Here is a 4,508-nt window from a genome sequence, read left to right as displayed (position 1 = left end):
TTAATTTAGAGGCGTCTTTCAAGACACCCAAGGTCACCTTACAGAGCATATAGTCATCATAAATCGTTTAAAAAACAAGACATTGTGGAAAAAAATAAAATAAATAAATAAATAAACATAATAAATAAAAATAAAAAAAAAAAAAACAAGACAAAACAAAACAAACAAACAATCAAAACAGTGATCAGTTAGACGTTGTGTGCAAGTTTGAACAGGTGAGTTTTGAGTTGTGACTTGAAGGTTGTAATGGTGTCTGACTGTTTTATGTGTGGGGGGAGGGAGTTCCAGGGCCTGGGTGCTGAACAGCTGAATGACCGTGCACCCATTGTAGTGAGTCGTCCAGCAGAGGTTGAGCGGAGGGAGCGGGAGGGAGTGTATTCTTGGAGGAGGTCGCAGAGGTAACTGGGGGCTAGGTTGTGTAGAGCTTTGTAGGTGAGGAATAGGGTTTTGTATTGGATGCGGTAGTGTACTGCGAGCCAGTGAAGTTGGATGAGGACAGGGGTGATTCAGATGATTTGGTGCGGGTGATGATCCGGGCGGCTGAGTTCTGAATGATCTGCAGTCTCTTGATGAGTTTGGTGGGGAGTCCGTTGAGGAGGGCGTTGCAGTAGTTTATGCGTGATGTGACAAATGAGTGAACTAGGATTTCAGTGCTGGATTGGGTCAGTGATGGGCGGAGTCTGGCGATGTTGCGGAGGTGGAAGAATGCAGTCCGGGTGATGTTGTGAATATGGGGTGCGAATGAGAGGGTGTTGTCCAGGATGACGCAGAGGCTCTTGACTTTGGAGGAGAAGGGTACTGGGAATCCATCGATGATTATGAGTGGAGCTGGGGTGTGTTGTGATTTAGTGAGGGTGGATTTGGATCAGATGAGCAAGGCCTCGGTCTTGTTTCCATTGAGTTTCAGGAAGTTCCTGCTCAACCAGCTCCGGATCTCTTCCAGGCACGTGATGAGGGAGGTGGGGGGGATGGCAGCGGTGGGTTTGGTGGAGATGAAGACCTGTGTGTCGTCAGCGTAGCAGTGAAAATGGACCCCATGGTGACGGAGGAGTGTGCCCAGCGGGAGGAGGTAAGTGGTGAACAGGAGTGGACCCAAGACTGACCCCTGGGGGACACCCAGTGAGACACCTGAACACCCAGACTTGTGGTTGCTTAGTTGAACAAATTGTTGACGGCCGGTGAGGTAGGATGTAAACCAGGAGAGTGCAGCACCAGTGATCCCAATGCCAGCCAGGCGGTCCAGGAGCAGAGGGTGGGAGATGGTGTCGAATGCTGCGCTGAGATCGAGGAGGATGAGAATGGTGAGTAATCCAGAGTCGGCTGCAAGGAGGAGGTCGTTGGTGATTTTGACTAGGGCTGTTTCAGTGCTGTGTTTTGGACGGAAGCCAGATTGGAACGGTTCGTGGAGATTGTTTGTGTCGAGGTGGGACTGTAGTTGTGCGGCAACCACCCTTTCAAGTGTTTTGGAGATGAAAGGGAGATTGGAGATGGGCCGGTAATGGTTAAGGTCAGTTGGGTCAGCACCAGGTTTTATCAGGATGGGAGTGATGGCAGCCAGCTTGAGAGTGGGGGGTACAGTGCCAGTAGTGAGGGAGGAGTTAATTATGTTGGTGATCATGGGGGAGATGGACGGAAGACATGCTTTGACAAGGGAGGTGGGAAGAGGATCGAGCTGACAGGTGGTGGTTTTGGCTTTGCGGATGAGTTCTGAAACGGTCTGTTCTGTTACTGGGGTGAAGTCAGAGAGGGAGCTGATGAGAGGTTGTCGTGGCAATTTCTGTATCAGATATTGCGTCTAAGCAGATGAGATATTTAGATGCAAAAAGCACACAATACTGTTGACAATTAGGGGTTATATATATTTGTAATAAAAGTACGAACAAAGATACATCACAACATGCATCAACAAACAACATAACATGCATACATTACAATAATCTGAGGCCTCAGATGGGAGCTCCTCTTTGCGTGTTACTTCATTCTCTGAAGGTACGCTCAGACAAGTCCACCGAGTCTTCCAATCAATGAGTTTTTATTCACTTCGTTTGGGTCCTGAAGGGGGTGGTCCCCCAATACTAAAAGTCTTTGTTCACCAGATTGTTATCTTTACAGTTGAAGCTCCCCCCCCCGAGGCTAAGGTGGGGTCGGCGGCCGTGCCATGTAACCTCTGGCTTTGTTTACGCTAGCCAGAGTGTCGAGGACTTCAAAGCATTGCTTGGGAGATGACACACGAAAAGATAGGAACAGGCAGGCAATAAAATGCATCACACGACTCTCGGGGTTCACACTTTAAATGACCCAAAAGGAGAGCAGAAGGCAGACACTATATAAAATTACACAGAATAGCAACAAAACTTAAATTCATATAGACCAAAACAATACAACATTTCGATTTTCCATCACAATCCCCCCTTTGATTATTTATAATCACAAAATTATGCAACCTTTAGGATTTAGGAATGATCACTTAATCACAACATGCATATGTTCATAATCTACTATGTCCGACCATGGCCTCCAAGTACAGATATTTATACCACCGTTCGCTTTTACAGAAGGTAGCATAAAATCTCCTAACATCACAATCAAGTCATCTGTTTCCATATATTCAAAAGTCATAAAAATAAAAAACAGGAAAAACAAAGAAACAAGGCTACCTTTTAAAAACATTTCTAAACAAAAATATTCTTATTTGATGTGTCCTTAATGCTGCTTCCGTGATACAAACACATGAGTAGTTGGCAAGCACTTAATGTTTACTCTAAACATTAATTGTCAATCCAGTCAGTATCAATAACACACAGTATAACCCAACATTTTAACGGTATTCCTCTTCTCTTTCCCATTGTCCTTCATGATGTCTCTGAGGGACACTGCTCTTCTCTCCATCCGCCTGGACACGCCTCCACCTCTCTCTGCTTCCTGCGTCACAGACTGTCCTTTGAAGTGCCTGTCCCCACGTCTCTCCCGTCTCTGAGACCCTCCTTTGTCTCAATGTTCAGGCCACTTCAATGTGGCTACACAGGCACCACGGAGGCCACCACTCTGGTGCTGTTGGTCCTGCTTGACTGTCTCCTTGTGTCGTCCAGCAGACCGTTCCGTAGCTCTTCAGGTGGGCCTCCCATGGTCTGTAACTTCATAAAGTCTGATGTAGAGGAGTCGTGACGTGGGGTATTTGGACTGTACTGGGCCACTGGTCGGGCTGAAAGCAGGAGAAGGAGGAGCGTTGTCCAGGTCCGGATCTATTTGAACAAAACTCGATGCAGATGGGTTATCTCTCTCCCCACCCCTTTCCTTATCTTGTCGTGCCTTACGTTCTCATCTATCTCTTCTCCTTCCATAACACATACTTCTTCCAATCTCTCTCATACGTTCGTCAATTCACCTTGTTGCCATTTTGGCCATAAAACATTAACAAAATATCATAATATAAAAATCTGCATTTTCAATATTAGGCAATACACTTCCGTTGTCCCCGTCACGTTGTCAGTCGGGGGTCAGTCGGGGTTAGTCTGGGTCATGTCATGGTTGTGTGATATGGTTGACCATTAAAATGGTTGTGTTAGATTGTAATAATCGAGTATCCACTGTCTACAATAGCCCGTTGTTTAAAATAACCATATATAATAAATATTTAACTGATTAGGTTGCGTAAGGCTGGTGAGAACCATACAACAATCATTTGGATGTGGTGCTTGCGTGCGTTGTGACGTTGAGACCATTTTTCGCGTTGGTTGTGTTATGTGTTATGGTGCTCATACCTCCTCCTTGGACCTGGCCTGCTCCTGCGTCCCGTCAATGTGAATGCCCCCTTCCATCTTTGCCTCTCTCTTTTTCCTTGGGACAGTCTTTGATCAAATGATCCTCGGCTCCACAATAATGACAGTTCCATCGTCTGGCGTTCTCCTTTCTATTTTCTTTCGGACAGTCTTTGATCCAATGATCCTTGGCTCCACAATAATGACAGTTCCATCGTCCGGCGTGGGCTTAGGATTCTCCAGGGCCTCCAGTTGGGTGAGCTGGTGCTTCTTGGCTTCGTCCCTCCCGGGCATGTCGCCTTGGCTGTACGTAAAGAGTTGGCGAACTTTGCTGATGGAGGCCTTGTGTTGTTGGACCAACTCTTGAAGGGCTGTGGCGAAGGCAGCCCCTCCCACTGCAGATGGGTCTGGGAGCCATTCCGCTATGTCCTTAATGTCACTGGGTCTCCATGCACGGAAAACGTATGCTGGACTGCCATCCTGGGGGTTCAGTACTTCGATCATGGGGAATTGTCCATCCATCACGTCACCATGTTTAAGAGTTGGGGAGAACGCCATTCCCTGGTTTCTCAAGCGGCTGGCGACGGGTTCCCGCTTGGTCGGTGTGGCCGTCGCCTGCTGGAATGATTGTGGAGCATTCCCCTGGCTACGAGTTGCAGCAGGCCTATCTTCTCTCGCGCTGCGAGCGGGGGCTTTCTCCTCTTCTTCGGGGTCAGGGTAGGCGGCTTCATGGGCGTTGTCATACGGGGG

General features: G+C 47.5%; 1 pseudogene; it reads right to left on the bottom strand.

Annotated features, from left to right (window-relative positions):
• Nucleotides 1-212: 212 nt before the first annotated feature.
• Nucleotides 213-4,052, bottom strand: LOC130380936 (uncharacterized; annotated as a pseudogene).
• Nucleotides 4,053-4,508: the final 456 nt, after the last annotated feature.

This window comes from Gadus chalcogrammus, chromosome 4, assembly GCF_026213295.1.
Source record: "Gadus chalcogrammus isolate NIFS_2021 chromosome 4, NIFS_Gcha_1.0, whole genome shotgun sequence".
NCBI lineage: Eukaryota > Metazoa > Chordata > Actinopteri > Gadiformes > Gadidae > Gadus > Gadus chalcogrammus.
Note: the sequence above shows the minus strand (reverse complement) of the source record. Positions and strands in the feature narration are given on the sequence as shown.